Source organism: Trachypithecus francoisi, unplaced genomic scaffold (assembly GCF_009764315.1).
Source record: "Trachypithecus francoisi isolate TF-2019V2 unplaced genomic scaffold, Tfra_2.0 Lachesis_group11, whole genome shotgun sequence".
NCBI lineage: Eukaryota > Metazoa > Chordata > Mammalia > Primates > Cercopithecidae > Trachypithecus > Trachypithecus francoisi.
Window position 1 is genome coordinate 56,365,303 of NW_022681456.1, and position 22,866 is coordinate 56,388,168.

Sequence of the window (22,866 nt, forward strand, 5' to 3'; positions counted from 1 at the left end):
GCTTCCAGAGAGCTGAGAACATGGTAGTTCCTGGAGGGTGGCACACCCATGGAGGGCCTTGTCCTATGTATTTCTTCTATATCCTTCATAATATCCCTTATAACAAACCAGTAAATGTTATTTTAAAAAAAGAAGAAGCACTTCTACTTGCCTTGGGTCAGGTCTAAAACCACCAACCCTACAAATTTGATAGCATCCATAATAAAGGGCCTCCAGATAATCCCCAGTGAGGTTTGAGACACAAAATTTCAAGAGCCTGCACCAGCCAACATTAAGGAAAAGCACTAACACAGGAACGATCATAAAAGCTGTTTCCCCTCCCTCCTATCCCAGCGGATGTCCAGTATGGACGGAATATTACAATCTGTCTTGGCAGCGTGTCTGCAAGTACATCAGTGGCACGGGAAGGGGCAGCAAGTTCATTCCACTCCTTCTGCAAGGGACTTGGCTTCCCGCTGCCTGTATGTTACACGTGTAGAGGAGAGGCAGCTTAATTGAGAGTACTATACAGACACAGTGGTTAGAGTGGTTTTAGGAACAACACTCCGAAATCAGGTGCAGGGAGATGGATGAGATATCTGCAATAAAGAGACTAGGAAGCGGAAAGAATACAGCAGAGAAACAAGGGGACACAATAAATGGCAAAATCAACTGATTATTCACACTGGGAAAATGCCAGTTAGGGCTGCTTCTTGAGGACCTGCATATACCTTCTTTAATATAGCCTTATTTTTACACTGCATTTGGCTTAAGGTTTCAGCCCTGGAATAGACACCTTGGTGATTACGGAGGGTAAGGTAACAACACAGTTGCTTTCTTGGGCACCCAGAAGAATGTCTGATGTGATATTTGTCTTGAAATGCTCTCTCTATATGGGCCCATCCTTAAAATTATATTCTTCAAGTTCAAGTCTTCCAAATAAAAGGCATTAAAAAAGATAGAAGAAATAAAGTCTGGCTCAAACTCATCCTCCAAATAGACAAAATATGTATTAAGAAAGGAAAGGCATAAACAAGCAAAGCTGAATAAGAAGATGCTGTTATCTTAGATGAGATTGCAACCTTCTTTCTTCTGTTAGGATTTGCATTTACCTAAACATCATCTGTACACAAAGATGTGGCATGCGATTCCAATTGAAGGCTAATAATGGGTGGAATAAACCATGGAATGTCATAATTTTCAAACTACGTGCCAAGGATCCCTCAGAGTCCTTGGGTGGGGTGTGCACGGAAGAGAGGGTGGGGAACTGGAATCCTGCCCCCGTCCATGCTTCACATTGAACTTTGTTGTAATTTTGAGTTTGCTGACAAAAGAATGCTTAAAAGCATCTAACCTAATATAAACTTCTCATTCTCCAACAAATAAAAAGAACGGAAGACAGGGTGCCCAATTTGCCCAGGACACCAGGACACTGCAGGTTTATGCTGGATGACCCCTGGTAAGTTAGAATAGCACCTCCACAAAGAGACAATAAATTACACAGTCACCAAGCTAGAGACATTACAGGTCAACCTAGGGTCCCACATTCATATGAAGTTCAGCCAGTACCAGAACATGCCTCCTAAGATTCTTCCTACTACACAATATTTTTCTCTTGTCAACAGAAAATGTTTCACTTATTTGCTTTTTGTTTTTATTTGTTTTACCAGCAGGGGAAAAGTTCCATTAAAACCTAATAGCAGGCTTGGAAAAAAATTTAAATTGTCACTGGATATGTTTCCTGTTTTATACCAAGCTGATTCTTTGCCTTGGATATGAACCAAACACTGTAGAGCTTGTTTTGTATGATCCTATTGAAAAGTTAGATTTAGATTTTTTTCTTCTTCAGTAGAGTTATGACTGAAACTGAGACGTGAAAACTCTCTGGAAGTGATCCAGAGAGGTATACTAGAGAACGCAAGAATAATATCCCAGTATAAATAAGGTCATGGTTTCTAGATGTTTTTGTTTTGTTTTATGTTTGGATAATATAGCAAAAATTATGGAGTACAGAATCTACATTCATTTCTAGTATGAAATCTGAGATTTCAGCGCAATTTCCTACTTGTGTCTGTAGACTGCCATGTGAACCTTAGGGCATGTATTTATAGTCTATTCCATTTTTAGGAGCACTGCAAGTTGATAAGCTTTACTGTGGTGTTCCATGTTAACACTTTAGGATTTGTGGCTGACATCCCTGACCTGCCATGGTAATCACTATCATTGCTTTTCAGAACAAGATCTTGTCTGTGCCTCCTTGAAACAAGCTCTGCCTTTTCCCCTAACTCTTAGGGCCAAGCCCCATTTGGGCTATCAACATCCAAACAGGCTTCTTGCTAGCTAGTGGAAAAAAGACTTCTGAAACTCACTGAAGATGAGACTATGCATTGAAACTCATTGAAGATTGAGACTATCCCACAAATGCTGACCCAGCCACATTAACTTCAGCATAGCCATGTGGCCTCCACATCCAGAGGCCTGCCTACAAAATGCAGATACAGAGAGAAAATAACAAGCATTATACCAAGCCTCTTATCAATACATGATGTGCCCCAATATTGTATGTTCCCAGGTTCCCAGCAATATGCTAGGTTGTTGACATGAGAAAATCTTACCAGCCTCTGCTATTTTCCTAATACTCAGATGAAAACTACTGGTGTTAGAAAAAAAAAAAAAACAACTCAATATTAGAAGTAGGCAATAAACAACGGAAAGTGATGGAAAAAAGCTGTAGCATATCTTCCAGTAGTACCTGGATTGGAACAGTATGTTATTTTCTCAACTCTTGAAGCTTTAAAAATATTTATTGTGTGTGCTCAGTGTAATAGATGCCTCACTGAGATATGACTTCCTATTGTAACTGAGACTGCACCGTAAGTAGGAAGATGAATAGATTATTTCACCTTGGCAACTGCATTACTTTCGAATTTCCTAGTTTAAATCCAAAGATCTGGCAGGAAAAAAGACCTGCATTCCTGTCTCTGCTCCAACACTAACCTGCTTATGCAAATCTTTTGCCTCCCTGGGCCTCCATGAGATGAACATATATATTATTAACTTTGTAGGATTACAAGTTAAAATCTTTTGGAAATATCTAAAGCCATATACAAGTACATGGCTTTAGAGAAAGACCACAGGAAAGTTGAACACTCTTGTCTAAGAAGGCCAGGAAATTATCCCTATGACAAACTGATGATGTCCAACAGGAGACTGTTCTTGGCTTCCTGAGCCTCAGTATATCTGGATGATGGAGAGAAAAGGTTAATGCAGAAAGAGAAACATGAAGATTCATGAATTCATTGACAGGGACAGGGGAAGTAATGAGGAACTAATTTTCTTTCCCAAACACACTCAAATGTTCCCATATTCTTCCTAAAATAATGATAAACTATTACAAAATTAAAACAAAACCAACAAGCCTGTGCCCACAAGATGTAATTCCAACTGAAGTTTAAGAGCAAACCTAGAAACTGGCCAAAGCGTACATCACTCTAACCTTGTGAGCATGGTTTCCTGACAGGACTATTTTGTTGGGGAAAAAAATATTCAAGGATGTGCACTTAGAGAATTATTCCTCCCCGGTCATTTGTTTGGCAGGAAAACCTGTTCTGGTTCATGTAATTAGCTGATTAAAAAGTGCTATTTGATTGAACCCTGGCTATACAAAATGATCTTGAGTTGATTGAAGGACACATTCAAACCCTTCGACTGGGAATGTTTGTGTTTGGAATAATAAATCTTTACTCAAGGAGAGGATGAACATTCCTATTTATACAATTTCAACATCTATAATAAGGTATTTATTCATTCCAGAGGTAGGTTTTATTAGTCCATTTTGAGAATGAAAAAACATGATGACACTTTAAATCATACACTCTTGAGAAAAATGGGCAAATTATTCACAATGATCATGGATAATAAGAATGGAAACAAAAATCATCATACTTGACCCATTTATGATATATAGAAAACACTGCATCACCCATTTATGATATATAGAAAACACTACTAATTCACCATCACTATTGACTTTGCTGAAGCTCATTTCGAAGATGAGACACAGTATCCCCGAAACAAGAGGGATAGATGTGTTTTCTGTAAAATAATCCTTTCCATTCATGCCTCCCTAAGAAAACAAGTAGATTATGTTTTTTCCCTTCAACTGCTGTTACTGCTTTTTAAATATGTATCTCTCCTCTCAACATTGTAGAGGTATGACTAAAGTCCTATCATAGTTGAGACTGCCCCAGAAGTAATGAGTAATACAGTCCCTGTCCCATTGCCTAAGCAACTACATGCCTTTCTGAATCATAGATGTCAATTCAAAAGTATAGAAATTAGTGCTGGCTTCTAATTCCATTCTACCACAAATAATTTTTGGGAACTCAAACTTCTGAACTTTACTACAAGCCTCAGTTTAGTTACATGTAAATTAGTGACAAATACATGTACTATGTACCTTCCAAAATTGAAGCTATCATATGCTAAAGGCTTTCCAAAAAATATCAAAAGAATTATATAAATATAACAACACAATATATACCAAATAAGTATTTCCTATTAATATTACACTGCCATAGAAGCAGTAAAATATCCTTTTGTAGTCCTAGAGATTTTCTCTAAACCAATTTGCAGAAAGAGGAAATGATTTATTGCTTCTCATGTACTTTAAATGCTACCTTTTTATAGATTGTTTTTAACCAGAGTACAAAATAGAATTTGAGCACTTTCATTCGCCAGGCCTTAGGGACTCTTCCATTATCTCTCAGAGATGGTCTGACCCTGGCCATAGGCTATTTTAATTTACCCCCTATTGTCACAGCTGGCTGTCATGGCCTAGGTCTTTGGTCAAATGAATCAGGCCCTCGTAGGGAAGCGGGGGCGGGGCGGGGGTGGGTGCGGATATTTTGAACAGACAGGGGATTGATCTGGTTTAAAAGTCAGACAAACTTTAAAAAGAAAAGAGTTGGCTGGAATAGCATATAATTGCACCTCCTTATACATAAAGCTAATCAATTGGCAGTAAACTGTTAGAATTTTACCATTTGGCTTGATCATTTTGAGGCTTCCAAAGCCTCCCTAGCATACAGCAGCAGTGGGCTGTGTTTCCACCAGAAACAGAAACTGACAGTTAAATTCTTTCATCCCCCCTCTATTTTATCTTCTCTCAGTCTAACAAAGCTTTAATACCTGCACAAAATACCAGACTTTACACTAGTTGGCTACATACAAGAAATAAAAATCCACATAACTAGGATTCTGACCATAAAGCTACATGCCCATGTGGTATTCCCATCATGCCCAAAGATGCAAGCATGTTTTGGAGGCTGAAACGTAAACACGATTATTTATTTGCTGAGCATGACAGGAGGGAAAATAAAATGTAGTGCTATAATCCTCACAATTATAACTCAGCCAATTTATTGTCTGCTGTCTGGATGCTACATTTCCATCTTTTTTTTTTAATATAACTCATGCGAAAATAAAAAAGAAAGGTCTGAACATCAGGCATACAACACAAATTCTATTACACTGATAGCGGGGAAAACATATAATGAAATCTTTTCCTGTCTACAAGGTCATCCTTCTAGTTCATGGAATTCATTTAATCCTTAAGTCCAATTCAGTGTGTGCAACTCTGCAAATAAATCCACACAGGTTTCTAACAAGAACCCTAAAAGGGGGCTCACAATACAAATGAAAAAAACAAGCACAACGTGGCCATTGATAAATTGATCCTTTGGGATAAGCAACACAAAAATATTCTTTTCTAATTTAAGTATCTTTTAGAGGGCAATAAACTGCTTTATCAAAAAATTAAACTGTAACTCTAAGCAGAAAAAAAAGAAAGAAAGAAACCAATAACGTGCTGGAGGTTAATTTTCAAGGGCCTGGATACATAATTTACCACCCACTTCTTTTTTTATTAACAGCACCAACTCATTAAAAACTTCCACTGTTCCTTCCTTTGGTACTAGTGATTCACATGACTGAGAGAGTAGCAACTATTCATCTTGTAATATTTAAGTAAATGCTCGGCAAAAAGGGCCAAGGTCTGACTGCTGCTTTGTGTAACATTTGAGAGATTGGATGAGAAGTTGCAAACATTTAAAAGTCCTCCAAGATGGGTGGATCACTTGAGGTCAGGAGTTTGAGACCAGCCTGGCCAACATGGCAAAACCCTATCTCTACTAAAAATACAAAAATTAACTGGGCATGGTGGCATGCACCCGTAGTCCCATCTACTCAGGAGGTTGAGGCAGGAGAATTGCTTGAACCAGGAGACGGAGGTTGCAGTGAGCCAAGATCTCGCCACTGCACTCCAGCCTGGGCAACAGAGCGAAACTCCGTCTCAGAAAAACAAAACACGAAAATAAAAGTCCTGGCCTGCTGTTTAGATTTATCTATCCAATAAAATAGAATGTTTCAATATTAACTGGAAATCCAGTGAAATAAAATCACCCTCTTGCCAAAAATTATAATGGTTATTACCTTAAAATTTGCTAAAGTGTTAGGGAGATGAATCAAAATATCTTTTTAAATAGCAAAGAAAACATAATTAACAAAACCATAGATATGCTATGTATCTATGTATCAGTCTATCTTTCCTTCTTAAAAATGAGATTTTTGCTTTTTAATAACAGAAAGACCTATGATATATAGATATATATGTGTTATATATAATCCAAATATATGTATTTAACATGTAGGTATTGTCATATGGTTAGAATGTGCATGGCAGTTTGTGAAATACTTTGCACACACTAATATGCTTTCACCAGCTGAAGCACTAAATCTGTGCCTCATTCTTTTCTGAAATTTTTTCATTAAGTGTATGTTTAAGTTACTAAGTATAGTATATGAGAGATTTTTAAATGAGTATTCAAACATACAATTTTATGGTTATCCACATTTTACTGATTATTATTCATCCCTGAAAAGCCAGCAGAAGTCATGGGAAACCTTTGCACCATTTTGGTGCCCCAGACTTCAGCCCACATTGACCCGGGCCAAATGAGTCAGGGTGGTAAAGCTCTTCCAACCTCAACATTCCCTAAGTTTTGTAAATTTCCTTGTGATGATTCTACTTTTGCCGGTATGGGGACACAATAATATTAACTGTGCAGTGGAGTTTCAATAACCTCACCTGGATCAGGCTAATACCAGTCAGGGTCCCAGATGCTGTTTGTTTGCCACACTAGCAATACATTTTTAATTTCTACCATTTCTCATTTTCCAGTTGTCTTTGCTCAGTCCAGTAAATAAAACAACATCAGATTAAGAAATATTTAAAATTCAGCTTATAGCTTCTGGCCTTCATTAGTAAGTTAAAATGCAGACTCCAATTGACTTTCAAGGACCCTTTCAGTTCTTACTTTGCCAACTTCTCATTGGACACTTAGTCACTATTCTTAATTAAATTAGAATGCATAGTAAATGCACAAGATTATTGCACTTACTATAATAGTTGGATTATTTGTCAACAATAGCTCATCTAATTCTCATACCAATTCAGAGACAGCTGCTATTATTAGCCCCACTTTGCAGATAAAGAAACTGAGATATGGAGAAGTTAATTTGACCCCATTCATACCGCCTATAAGAAATGTTATATTGTGAAGCCTCAGCTCTTAGCTAACACCTAGTATTGCTTCTGCATTGAACAATTTAATATTAAGATGTGATCATCCTGACACCTGTTCTCAAAGGGAATATATATATAGCATCCCTGTTTAACATCCTTCAGTGATCACTGCTACCTCCAGAATAAAGCATAAACCCCTTGATCTTGAATGTATACACTCCATGGGCTGCCTACCCTTCCAGCTTCATCATGCTGTACATGTCCCATGCACACAGTTCTGTTCCTGAGGACTAACTGTCCCCAAACTTTTCATGTTCCCTTGCCTTTGTACACTTGCAGTCACATCCTGAAACATCCCCCTCCATCATGTCCATCTGGCAGGTTCCCACTCATGTTTCGTGACTCAGCTCAAGCATCTCCTCTCTGGGCATTCTTCCCCAATGCCTAGCCACCAGGCAGAACTGTCACATCCACCTCTGTTTCCATGCACCTTCTTCATACATTTAGTACAACTATGTTTGTTTTATATTTTCAAAATGTAAAAATAATTAATTAATTTAAAAAATTTTTTAAAAGTATCTCATCAGCGGTGAGCTCAAAGGCAACTGTTTTGTCTCTCATCCTTGTCTTTTGAGCACTGAACAGAATAGAACTGCTTTGAAAATAAGCAGAGGAACATTCGTACAAGTGGCATTAGTGGAGTCAGGCAATACACATCCCCTAAAGACAAGCTTGGAAAGCTAGGACTTTGTGGTTGGCCAGACTGAACAACTATGAAGAAGTCATTTACAAAGAGCTATCTCCACACCTTAATATGAGTTGTCTTAAAAACTCCACGTGAAAGTCTCATTGTACAGGAATTCTATCTGTTCACACAGTTTCGAAGTGGAAGGAGTTTGACACCTGCAGGACACTCCCTATAGTTCAACACGGCCAGGAGGTGTGGTGAAGACAACTGGATGCAAGGCAGGGCAGGGTGACGGTGACTCCTAAAGGCCCATTTGCCACGGAGTAAATGGAATTTTGCCTGAATATTTCACTACCCCATTTCCCAGTTAGAATATCTTTCCTTCTATCTCTGCACGTCCAAATGCCACCCTTCATAGTTCATATGCCACTTCTTTCATTAAGTGTTCAGCATTTGCTACCCAGATTTCTCCTCCTTTATCTGCTCCTCTCTACAGAAACTCATACTTTTCTACAGCACTACACCTTTGCACAAGTCTTACTTCACACACTAGAAATAAACTCATTAAGGTTTACATCCTTTTTCCCTCCAAATTCACCCCCAGCAGCTAGCCTGAGCCTAATACATTACAGTGTGAAGAATAAGGCACTCTCCAGGTTCTGCAACTATTTTAAATAAATACTTCAACTAGAATTCAGTGGAATCAATAAGCATTGAAACAAAATCATAATTATGTATTATAGCAATTCCAGGATAGATTTCAGGTGAGAAAATTTCTCTACAGCATTCCCAATATGCTAAATTTTTACTTGAGCCCATGATCTAGATAAAGTTATTTAAAACTTTGACATAAATAGCCATATTTGTTTTTTGTTGTTGTTTTAAAACAGGGTCTCACTTTGTCACCCAGGCTGGAGTACAAGGGTCCTTTCACAGCTCACTGCAGCCTCGACCTCCTGGCCTCAAGCGATCCTCTCACCTCAGCCTCCCAAGTAGCAGGGACTACAGTTGTGCACCACCATACCCAGAAAATTTATTTTTATTTTTTGTAGAGGTGGAGTCTCACTATGTTTTCCAAGCTGGTCTCAAACTCCTGGGCTCAGGCAATACTTTTTCCTCCGCCTTCCAACATACAGGCATGATCCCCTGCACCTGGTCAACTATCTTGTTATTGATTACAAAGACATGACTTGTCTAGAGAAAGTTGTCAAGTTGTATTTGAATTGCAATCATTTTCATCAAAATCAAAGAAAAGATTTCAAATGTATCATACCAAAAATATTGGAAAGACAAAGCATTGTGTTGGGGATAGGGACAATGAGAATATTAAGGCAAAGAGAAGATACATGTCTTTAACAAGGAAAAAAGTTTGGACTTATTTGATTATAAACTATAGCTCAAAACCTATCAGTTTTCTTAAAAAAAAAAAAAGAAGGAAAAACAATAATGCAACCACACGCATAATTTTCAGGCACAGTAAGACATTCCTCCAGTGATTGGACATCAAAAGGATCAATAGGACAATTGATGTTCCTGAAGATTCAGCTACAGATTAAGGACAGTACAAGAGTTGGCAGTTTAATTTGAATCAAAGGTAATATCATCATTCTGAAATATATCACTGAAAACATAAACTTCAAACATGAATCAGACAGCCACAGTCATTTCATAATAATGGAGTATACTACAATGGCACAGCATTACAAGAAAAACAAATACTTCATTTGTAATGTGAACAGCTGCCCTGTATGGTAAAATATGCTTTATACTTTATGGGCTATTTTCTCAGCAGGTTTCAGTATGTGGACTTTGCCCTGGATTCTGCCAAGAGAAGAACCAGAACGTCGATAATCTCTCTTCCTCACTTAAAATGTTCATGCAATTAGGTTACTAACAATGAAGAACATGGGCGAGCCCAAGGGTATCCAGTCTTTCTGTGGTGAGGCATTCATTCCAGTCGCCACCTCCACTGGAGCCACACACACTGTAAAGACTGAGTACAGGAAGGGATTTCTGGCAGCCAGAGAAAGGGGCGGTACCACTGCCACACTCACAACATCACCCTGCAGTATTTCCTCCCCTCCAACCCCCAACCGTCCTAGAAGGAAGGAGCGACAGAAAGCAGGTACTCAACAGTAAAAATAATCAACAAGGACCATTGTACATTTGCACAGTACTTTAGAGTGTGAGGCCCTTCATATGCATTACTTAATCTGATTTACAGTGAACCAAGGCCCATGATCAGCCAAGTTGGTCGGATTAATCATCATCCAGCATAAGATCCATAAAGGCAATGGAAGCTAATACAAATTAAAAAAAAATCAGCAAAGGCTGAAGTATTGGGAAGGTGACAACCAAAATACATTTTTGTAAGGAACTCTTTCTCCTACAATTAAAAATTCAAACCCAATAAGATCATTCAGTTAAAATACCAAGATTCCCGATTCCTGCTACAGGTCTACAATCCCTAAGTGCAATTCATAACCCCAAAGCTCTAAAAATCCAAAGGTTTTTCATAACCTGACCTGAAATAAAATAAGATTACAGCTCTTTATCCCACTTTATTAGTTTTCTATTGCTTCAGTAATAAATTACCTCAAACTTAGTGACTTAAAACATGAATGTGTTATCTTACAGTCCTGGAGGTCAGAAGTTCAACAGGGTTCTCAGTGGGCTAAAATTCCAGGTGCCAGAAAAACTGCTTTCTGTGCTGGAGTCTCTCAGTGAGAATATGTCTCCTTATCTTTCTCACCTGCTAGAGGCCACCTGCATTTGTTTTACCAGAGCTCCCTTCTTCCATTTTCAAAGTCAGGAAGGTAACATTTCTCTGACCATTTTACCATCATCATATCCTCTGACCACAGCTGGGAAAGATTCTCTGCTTTCAAGGACCCATGTAATCAGATTGGGTCCACTCAAATAATCCAGGAATGTCACCATCTTCAAGGCCTTAAACCTAAATCACATCTGCAAACTCCCTTGTACTATGTGATCTGGTTTGGCTGTGTCCCCACACAAATCTCATCTTGAATTCGAGCTCCCTTAATTCCCTTGCGTAGTGGAAGGGACCTGGTGGGAGGTAACTGAATCCTGGGGGCGGGGCTTTCCCATACTGTTCTCATGGTAATGAATAAGTCCCATGCGATCCAATGGTTTTATAAATGGGAGTTCTCCTGCACATGTTCTCTCTTACTTGCTGCTATGTAAGATGTATCTTGCTTCCCCTTCACTTTCCACCATAATTGTGAGGACTCCCCAGCCATGTAGAACTGTAAGTCCATTAAACCTCTTTCCTTTATAAATTACCCAGTATTGGATATGTCTTTATGAGCAGCGTGAAAACAGATGAATACACCATGAAAAGTGACATATTCACAGGTTCTGGGGATTGAGGTGTGGACATGGGGTAGGGGCAACGTTCCACTACAGCCACTTATTGTGCATTTTCACGTATTTTCTTAAGGAAACAGTAACATTTTTAATCAAGGAGTGTTTCCTCAGCCCACACTGAGGTTGACATATTAAGTACAGTGTGTATGTGTATGTGTACATATAACTGTATATAGACATAAAAACATAAACATACACCTTATTGTTTTCCTAAAATATGAAGAAGTCCAAACTGTGAAACATTTCTTACTCCTAGGGTTTCTGGTTGACCTGTACCATGATTTATCCATCCTACCGGACCTGTCTCTTCTCTCCAGGTCAACCTCTGTCCGTCGTCTTCAAAGGAGCAGTTGCTCTTTTTATATGTCAGATCCAAAAACACTGACTGGACCTTAAATATTAGCAGACAATGTCACTATACATTAAAGAGCATAAAACTAAAGTCTACTCCCTCTTGCCTTCTTTAAACTTCTTAGTTGAAGATGCCTGATAAGTTGAAATTAGAACCCCTCTTGGGGCATGACCATTTCTTTCTCTTTTTGACTTCTTTCCTGAACTGCAGCTAGACTAGAGGGAATCCATACTGAAAATCTACATATAGAGACACAAGCCAAAAATATGTGCTCCAGATGACCTTTTACCAAAGAGCCCTGCGTCATGGGTAACCAGCACCATCTCAAGCTATTAATAAAGTGTATTCTGATGATCATTTGGCTGCTATTGCCTGCATGCATCTTCCCTGGGGACTCTGTACAGGGACAGAGGTAATTAGCAGGGCAGGTTCAAGTAATTCTGAGACTTTAACCATACTACTATCAAAACCCCACCTCATTTCTTAATATACAATTAACAAGCACTAATATCAGGAAACTCACTCAAAAGTGCATGAAATGCTTCTTCCACGCTGACAAAAAAAAAAAAAAAAAACAATCTGAGATATGATACAGACATCTAATTTACCCTATGGGAATATCCCAAATGAACATTTTTAGTTAGCTGGCAAAAAGGGGAAAAGCTATAGGTACTGACATAATTTCTCATGCAACTTCCTGTGACATTATTCAGAATTTATCTGCTATACGCAGAAAAGTCTTTGTGGTTATTGAGGCCATAAATAGGAGACCTTCAAAAGAGCATTAGCATTCATTAACAGTGTAGAACTCAGGATAATGCTCAATTATGGTTACATGATCCAACCCAATCTTGTGTTGAGCACAGTCTGGCTATAATAAATTGTAAAGTCTAGCTACAAATAACAAACACTCTGAAAAATAAGTTTTAAATTTTGTGATTAAATATTAAGTATATTCCAACTTTCTGAAGGGCGAACATGTTTTATTCATTCTTATATACCTATTATCTTCATTATAGTATATATGACCATTACTATAGATCTACAAACTTCATTTTTGCTTAAACATCATGTTTGCTTCATGGAGTAAATGAATGCAATCTCCCCTACGTGATGCACATAAAACAAGCACACAAGATGGACAAACCTTTGTTTGTTATCTAACTAACAAACAAAAGCATGCTTATCAAAGCCTAAGAAAACACTCCCAGGCTCTATGTACATCTGCCATTATCCTTTTCCCCAATAACTAGAAGTGGTTTAATTTCTACATATTTCATGAGGATCAGAAAAATCAGATCTATGTTGTTTATTCTCAATTCTAAAGGCAGTTCTTATTGCACACCGTGTGCTCAAACATAAAAATACCAGGAAGAACTAGTGACTTCATTAGCTTTATCCTGAGGCTTGTGATGCAATTAATTTGTGATGTCCTGAAAACTAATTCCTAAATGACTACTTATTGGTTTTCCTGAGTCCTTTTACATCATGCTTGTTCAAAGGGTACATAAATATGTATGCCAAAGACCAAAAACATAAAACAAAAAAATCAATTTCAATTCCCAGACAGCGTGAGATTGGCAGAGATGAGTGAACACCATCACTGTTTTATACCAAGATAACCTTGGAACTGAAAAACTTCTTGGAGGCAAGGTTTCAATTAGTTACCCTACCTAACAAATTAAACAGCAAATGTACAAAAACTGTATGATCTAAATCAAAAGACACGTGGTGGCACATTTATGAAAATGACCTAGTAATCTCACCAATCTAAAGGCTAAAAAACTTTAATTCTATTATCAAAGGTTCCTGGTGCTTATATATATTAAAGATTCAGCCACCATTTAAATTTTTATGGGATGGATAATTTATTTATATAAAATTTAAAAGATCCATGAAGTAAAAAGTCAGGCCATTGTCTTTTTTTGGTTCTCCAGGGTACATCATTTTACTTGCAAAGATGTACCAGAACTTTGTACGTATACAGAATCTGTCTCAGCCCAGAGTAATATCCAGTTTTTAGGTTTATTGGCCTGGTAATAGAACAACGAGAGAAACAGGTTGATAAATACCATCCAGAACCAGGCTTAAGAAGGAAAACCTAGCAATACACACAAAAGAACAAACTACAAATTGAAGAATGGATATAATATTATATCTCACCAGAGCCTTATTTGGGTCATATAATATTTGGGGCACTTTCATCTTACATGGTTCACTAGAAAACACAAGAAAAGCTTCTACGACAATAAAAGCCCATGCTGTAAAGGCCTTTTTGTGTGTATACTGGGGACAGGGGTAATTTTGGGGATAACCTGAAGGTAAACTATAATACCATCGCAAAAGTTTACCCAGATTTCTGCTAAAATACGTCCCAGTCCTCAACCCTCCAGGACTGCTTTCTTTCAAAGTTCCAAAAGAGTTGAACGTTTAATAGATATATTGCCAAAAGGAAGAATCAAGATTGAGATCCAGTTTAGCAACTAATGAAAGAACAGATACTGTATCTTCTGCACTCATTATAGGTAATGTCTACAGAGGATTCATTCCCAGGAGTTAAAAATATAAAACAAGGTAGAATGTTAGCTATTCACTGTGGCAAATACAGATTTAAATAGCATTCTGTCAACTAGAACTCTATTAACTGGTACTTCTACATATCTATAAAACTGTGGTAACTAATACAAAAACCTTAAACTGCCTCAGGGTTGTAATTATAAATACTAGTTATCTATTGCTGCTGCATAACAAATTACTCCAAAATTTAGCAGTTTCCAACAACAAACATTTAATAATTCACACAGCTTCTGTGGGTAAGGATTTCAGAAATGGCCAGTTGGTTCTGGCTCAGGGGCTCTCAAGAGGATGTAAAATGTTACACAGGACTGCGGTCATCTGAAGAGTTCCAGGGCTGGAGGACTCTCTACCAAGGTGGCTCCTTCATACAACTGGTAAATTGGAGCTGTTAGCAGAGGGCCTCACTTTCTTGCCACATAAATCTCCATGGACTGCTTGAGTATTCCCAAGACATGGCAGTTGGCTCTCTCCAGAGTGTGTGATCCAACAGAGAAAGGTAGAAATGGTAATATCTTTTATGACAGCCTTAGAAGTCATACTTCCTCAGAAGTCATACACTATCACTTCCGTCATCTTCTATTGATCACACAGAATATATAATGTGGGAGGGGACTTCACAGAGCATGACTAGCAACAGGCAAAGATCACTGGGGACCATCTCCGAGGCTGGCTGTTACAATCTGGAGATGAGCTTCCTACTGAAAGATTAATGCTCAACATACTTTTAGAACTATGTATTGTCCAATTTCCTGAAAAGTATTCTTACATATGATAATATGGTATTAATCATGACATCTTATGAGCTCTTTCAAGGAGACGCTTAAATGTTGAATCAAATTAATCTTGTGTTTTCTAACCCTTTTTATATTTTCTCAGTTCTAACACATTTTTCACTTATCATTTTGTGTATATTAGTTTACTGACTTGTCATTAAATGTTTGGTGTTAATATCTATATCATTTTAGTAGCCATATTATCAATAGTAAATCAATATTATCTAAAATCCAGATATTCTAGATCCTCAAAATCAGAGTGAATTAAAATTTCTATAGTTAGAGAATCACAGGAATGGATCTGAAGAGGTTACCTAACTTGTTGAAACTGAATGATGGATCCATTGAAATTCATCATGTCATCATTTCTACTTTCATGTCCATTCAAAACTTTCCATAATACAAATTTTTAATAGGTATAATAAGTCAATCTTTCATTTTTTCAGATAAGGCCATCTCAATGTGAAAGAAAATTACTTACACAAAGAAGTCTAGAATATTGGAGCACACAAAGAAAAATAATTAAGAATGAAATATTACATCTTTTACCAAATGACATCTTCTCATAAATAAGACTTCAAATGACTTCACAAAAAATTACTCTACAGCCTTCTTTAGCAAACCTGTAGTTTTAGGATTACATTCGGGTTTTAGTAGGCAGTCACAGCTTGTAAGTGAACAGCTCTGTAATACTAAAGCCAGAAATTTATGTTTGTCACATTTTTGTTGTTTTTATAACATATTATACTTTAGCTAATCCTGATTTCAACTTTTGAGAAAAATTCATGGATAACTTTCATTCTATATATATAAAAAATAGGTTGAGATAAGCTTTTCTAGAAACTCAAAAATGGAGTCCCCTCTTACCTTTTACCCGGCCCCCTGCAAAAAAAAAAAAAAAAAAAGAGTTTTCTTTTTTTAAATTTTTTTATATCCATAGGTTACTGGGGAATGGGTGGTGTTGGTTACATGATTAAGTTCTTCGGTGGTGATTTGTGAGATTTTGTTGCACCCCTCACCCAAGCAGTCTACGCTGTATCCCTCACCCCCTTCCCACCCTTTCCCCAAGTCCCCAAACTCTGTTGTGTCTTTCTTATGTCTTTGTATCCTCATAGCTTAGCTCCCACTTATAAGTAAGAACATACAATGTTTGGTTTTCCATTCCTGAGCTACTTCACTTAGAATAATAGTCTCCAGTCTCATCCAGGTCACTGCTAATGCCATGAGTTCAAAAAGAGAGTATTCTTATCTCTTAGGCACCTGGTCATTGTTCTCAACTTGAGACTATAAGGAAAAACTAAGGTAGAGAGGGGGAGATGGGAAAAGGAGGAGACGAGATCACAGTTCCTATATAAATAAGCACAGTATTACAGTTTATGTTCAGACTTTAAAAGAAAAATTAATCTAAACAGAAAATAACTGTGGCCTTCCTGTGCATTTCAACATCAGCAGTATGAACATCAATAATGATAGCAATTGATACACAATGAATATATGATACATGCTGATTGCTCTCCTAAATACTGTATTAATATATTCTCTCATCTAATCATCACAAAAATTCTTCTCTACAACTGTTTTACAGATAGGGATACTGAGACTCAAGAAGTTTACCCAAGATCACCTATATGGCAAGTGGAAGAGTAGGAATTCAAACTCAAAGACTCCTCCAGAAGCTACATCTTTAACTGCTGGGCAATACTGCCTTAAAGTGGACCGAGGTGTTTTCGATCTATCAGGATATTTGATACATCTTAATAAGGTAGCATAAGACGGTGTTCAATAACAGATGCTTCTTTTGATTTGGGGAATAAATTCCCAAGAAATATGGTTTTATGGTCATATTGGCAGTATTAACGTATAAAAGGTACCACTGAATCTTCAATGCTATGTCTACAAACCTACCAAAAACCACCAAGGAAGGATGGGGACTTAGATCTTTTCCAATAGAGAAAAATGAAATCTGGCTATAAGACCCAAAATTCTATTAATATAAATAAATAGATCAAATATAAATATATACAAATCGAGATGAAAGAAATAATACTTAAGGTTTGAAACAAACCTTCCTGGCTATATCTGAACTGTTATAAATCACTTCTTGTCAAAACACTTACTTTCTAGTCTCAAGAAAGTTTTTGCTATACGTCACCAGCAATGCTTCCAGATCTTGAAGTCTCCAGGTCCTGATTATCTGAAGTAGTTAAAATGTGCACAATTGTGACAAAAATGTTGCATAGATTAGCAAAAAGTGTCATCCTACAAGCATTGTACAATCTAATGATGTGAACAAGCAGTTTTTAAAGTCTTTGCAGGGACCAGGCTTATTTCTTGTGAACATTGTGAGATCATTCTAAAATAAGAGAATAGTAAATATATATAATTTTAAAAATCTGGAGTTTAACAAGGCCATTGGGTTACATAACCAACTTTAATGATGCATTAAATTCAGAATCTGTGCTATTGCAATGTTCAACCTGAGACTTCATCTGGGACACCGAAGGATGATGACCTATGGAAACATCAGCACCAGAGCCTCATATCAGATATTATAGTTGACAATCAGACTTGGGAGAAAAAATGAAGTCTGTGCAGAAAGATAGCTCTGGGGATTTTTCCCATCCTGAGGTCCATTTAACCTTTCAGAAACTTACTTTTGCTTACAAAATGGGAGAAGGGAAAGAAATCTTATATGGTTAAAGTGGGGGAAATGTATTCCTACTTGCAGTCACATAAGTAAAAGGGTAATGCCTGCTGGATTTATTATGCATATTATGTGATACATCCTTGAGCATCTACTGTCTTTATCCATAGAACATAGAGAGCAATATATTAGCCTTCTGAATGGAAGAAAAAAATACATCATTACTCATTCATCAATGGTCCAAGGAAATATCTCCGGTCTCTGTTGAGAAGTCTTTTCTGTTTCCTCCAAGTGTGTGATTTAGTATCCATTACTGCTACATACGTGCACCTCTGTGTCTGTGGTTATGTCGTGTGTGTTTGAGAATTCACAACAGGAAAGATTATGCCCATTTTTCTTCTTGAGTAAACAAAGCTAGGTGACATCTGTGAATAAACAGGCCATCACTAGAATAACTGAGACAGTAAGAAGTAGGAACCTAACCCCGGCCTCCTGCCTTCTACTTCCATCCACAGCTTCCTGAATCTCAACGTTCCTCATGTTGGCACCACCTCATATGTCTGATTCTCATCCTAAAGATTCCTGCTACACACAAAGTCACATGTGCATGCCTCTCTATAAGTTATTTTCTGTTAAAAAAATAGCACTAAACCTCTGTTTTCTGAGAATTTTATAACACCCCCCCCCCAAGTACAGCAGGTCATGGAACAACGTCATTTTTCATTCAACGTCATTTCATTATAACGTTGCCCAAATGTTGATTCCTGGCTGGGTCCACTGTTTGGGTGGAGTTTGCACTTTCTCCCGTGTCTGTGTGGATTTTCTCCAGGTACTCTTGCTTCCTGCCACATCTCAAAGACATGCATGGTGGGTGAATTGGCGCATGTAAATGGTGCCAGCCTGCATGTGGGCATGTGTGAATGTGCCCTGCAATAGGATGGTGTCCTGTCTAGGACTGGTTCCTGCCGTGTGCCCTGAGCTACCGGGATAGGCTCCAGCCACTTATGATCCTGAACTGAAATAATTGGGTAAATATTGATCTGGTTTATAGTAATCTTCCTTACATGTAAACATAGCTTACATTTATTTGAATGCTTAATATTAAAGTGTTTTGAGAAGTTTGGAGATGTTTTTTTGACCAGAAATATATCATGGGAACTTAAATCTTGTTTCTACCAATTAGCCTGTGATAAAAGTGTTTCATTATACTTCATTTTGCTTAAAGTTGCAGTTTCCAAGAACTTATCAAGTAAGTCAAGTGAGGACTTACTGTAAATGAAGAGCAAAAGGACAGACACTGCAAAACAAGGCTTGGGAGATGTAGCTCTGACTAAAGTCAAAAAGTTAACATTCATCTATACTGAAAAGCCAGTACACTAATTCTTTTCCTATCGAGTCCCCGAGTGCTAACAAAGTATGGGTCCATGTCCATACTTCAACTTGCACCCAGAACAACCACTTCCTGTTGCCATGAGTTACAAGCTGAGTCGCTTGGAGTCCTCCAGACAACTTGAGAGATACAGCAATTTCAGGATTAAGAAAATATATTCTTGGTAATTAGCAGTGGTCAGTAATTCAGTCCATTAAAATATTAGATGAGAAATATTTGCTAATCCCTCTGTATAAAAATATGACTTCGTAAGTAAACGTGAGGAAATTTTTTCCTATTATAAAAAAATAGCTCATCATTGCCAACCTTTCGTTAAATGATCCATGCACAGAAGAAATCACAAGGGAAAAAATGGTTTCAGGATCAATGTACTATAAATAAGAGAAATGTATGGCTTGTCACTAATATACCTTTTAACTTCAAATCACATGACACTTCATTAGAACAGACTTCGTTAAATCCTTCACACACACACACACACACACACACACAGTCACACCAAAATATAAGTGATCAAAAGGGCATGACATCTCCAACCAAGAACAAGAGAAAATGAATATTTTATTGCACCTACAATTAATTGTGCCTTCGAATTCCAGCCAATCTGCCAAAAGCATCTTGTAAATGTGTCAGGAAAACCCACCCACCCAGGGAACACCAAAATTGGAAGTCAGATAACAACAGTAATGCAGGACCATTACTACTATCACTGTTCACTAGAAAAAAAACTTAGAAGAAAAACATGCTCTTTGGATTTTAGTGGCAAGGGAATTTTAAGTCTTTTGTAAATATTCACTTGAACTGGATAAATATGATCCTGAGTACGAACAGCATTAGGTGCAGAATTCAGAAAATAATGCCTTTTCAGTGTATAGCCTTTAAATTGGCTAAAAACAAAGACAACAACTCTGTGGAGTGGCATACCAATAATTACTTCTCTTGGTTTACATATATATTTTCTATTATATCAGTAGTTTCCCTTCTGCCTGATCTATTCTCTGCCCTAAGATCCTTTATCCTATATTAATAGTTGAATTTAAAAGACAAATGTGCAGACAAAGGAAAAGCGGCAAATAGAGCTCTCTCAAACTGAGACTTTTTTTCTATATGAACTATATGCACCTCTAAAACAGAGTGGAGGAATATCATTGATTAGAATCATTTTTCCACGTGGAATATTTTGACCTCAGGAAAACTTAAGCAAAACAATTAGATTTTTAAAAATCAAATAACAAGAAATAAAATTTTTGTGGACAAATAAAAAGTCATTCTTTTTTTGCCTTTGTTTTCACATGATACAGACATCTTACGTTTCAAAGAAAAAAAGATATAACCATAGTAAGGAAGTGCCTCAACATAAACAGGGCAGAATAGCTTCTAACCTAGAGTGGATCGTTTGTAAGAAGTACTAATTTATACCTACCTAGTTGTACCCATGCTAAGAACCAAAAATAAACTAAAAGCCTGGTTTCATTGCATTTTCATGTTTTCAGTACTAAAGTCTGAATCTCGATATTTCACAAAAGAGTTGCTATGCCTTTATTCTTTGGCAAGGTCTCCCCGGCTCTCCAGTTTTCTTAAACGGTGTACCAGAGGTTGCCACTCCAGCCAGCTTGGACGTTGGAAGTTAGCATCTGAATCTTAATTATGACCCACTTGTTCCACTGATTGGGTAGTGCAAACGTGAGTGACGTTCAAAGAGGAGAAAATTAAGATAATAGAAGTTGCCTGTTCCTTAAAAACTGGAGGACAAGAACCTGTCTCCCAACTTTCCTAAAATTAAATGTCAAAGAGGGGAAAGAGTATATCAGTAATTTAAGAGGGAAGTTTAACTAGAATAAGGCTAGTTTTTTTTTTTTTTTTTCAAAGCTACATTTATTTATACCCATGGCTTATGTGGGTTTAAAACACATGCAGCCCTTACAATACATGTCATACTTGGAGCACGGAAACTAGCTGCAGAACTGATTCTGACATACAGGCGCCTAGCTTAGAATGCATTTCTGTATAATTCAGGGAGATCAATACACTCGGGAAACAAATATGTTGATGGATGAGGACGGTCTGAAAATGACCAGGTTGAGGTGGCCACGCTGCAGGTCTCACAGCTATTCCATGCTGGCAGAACGAAAGGGTTGCAATCGATCCCCCTTTCTTTAAAGGGGAAAGGAAAAAAAGGAAATGAGGGGAGAAAAAAAGAGGAAATGGAAGGAAGAGAATGAAGCGAGTGGTGAGTAAAGGAAGAAAGAAATGAGGACGGGGAAAGAGAAAGAGAGAATCCCGAAGAGGGGCGGGGGAGTGGGAAGGAGAGCTATGATGTATGGACGCTCACCAGCCACCAGCCGAGCGCTCCATCACCCCCAAGCCTGCATCCCTCCCTCACTCGTCTGGAGACCTCGGGTTCCGCCGCCCCGGCGCTGACAGCCCTCCCCGTGACCCCGGCGCAGGCCACGCCGAGATGCCGAAAGTGGCCCACTGCAGTCAGCCCATCCGAACCCGCCACTCCCAGGACCGCGCTGGCCACCCCCACCCCCGACGTTTCCCCGCACCCCCATCAGTAGTGTCAGGGGGAAAAGCCAAGAGCGAAGCGAAGAGAAAAAAATAAAGAATGGGAGGGGGCGGGGGAAACGACCAAAAACAATTTTTTAAAATAATCTGATCATGGGTCCTGGAGAAGCAGCAGGGAGGAGACCCGTGACAGGCACCTGGAAACGAACACGCTGTTGCAAATACCCCGGGCTCCGTTGGGTTGGGCGATTTTCCACAAAAGGAACTTTGCAAGGAGCGCAGCGGTTTGCAATAGAGGAGGAGGAGATCGCAGCGTTACCTGGCCGAGGTCTTGCCGGCGGGCCGCGGAAATCCTCAGGTTTGCGATATTGAGCCACTTGATCAGGTTACTATGGAAATCGTCTTAAGGAGATGGAGAAAAAAAAGAAAAACCAACCGAGGCACATCCTTGTCACCCAGAAAGAAACTGCTCGGGCCGCTGAGAGCGGGCGCGGGACCGGGCGCGGCGCCTCTCCCGGCCCGGCTCGCTCTTTCTTCCCTCCTCGGCCGGGCCGCGCCTCCCCGCCCCGCGCCGCCGCCACCAAGCAGCCCGCGGGCAGAGCCGAGCTCTCCGCGGCGCGCTGCCGGGAGCGAAAGCGCGAGCTCGCTCGCAGCCTCCAGCCGGCCTGGGCGGCGAGTGGCGCTGTTTCCCAGTCGCGCAGCTGGAATTTAAAGAGACAGGCGCGTCGCGGGGTCTGGGCCCTTGCCCAGGAGTGGCGCCCACAGGAGGCCCACTATCTCGGAACCGCGCAGGATGGACGGAGCGGGCCCTGCGAGAAAAGTTTCCTGCGGGGACGGCGGGAGGAGCGCCTGAGGACCAGGCTCAGCTTCCTCTCCCGAATGCAGAACACAGTGTGCAAGGAGAGAGTAAGAGGGATTTTTTTTCCTCCCTTAGAGACTAAGGGGGAAACGATTTGTATGCTCAACAAGTCTTGCACCTA

At 38.8% G+C, this 22,866-nt stretch overlaps 1 protein-coding gene across 1 annotated transcript in view; it reads right to left on the reverse strand.

The window, feature by feature from the left end:
- Window positions 1–22,562, reverse strand: part of NAV3 (neuron navigator 3) — a 931,619-nt gene extending 909,057 nt beyond the window's left edge. Inside the window, exon 1 of the mRNA XM_033221189.1 lies at window positions 22,206–22,562. The gene's annotated coding sequence lies outside the window, so the exon portion shown is untranslated. The remainder of the gene's footprint in view (window positions 1–22,205) is intronic.
- Window positions 22,563–22,866: the final 304 nt, after the last annotated feature.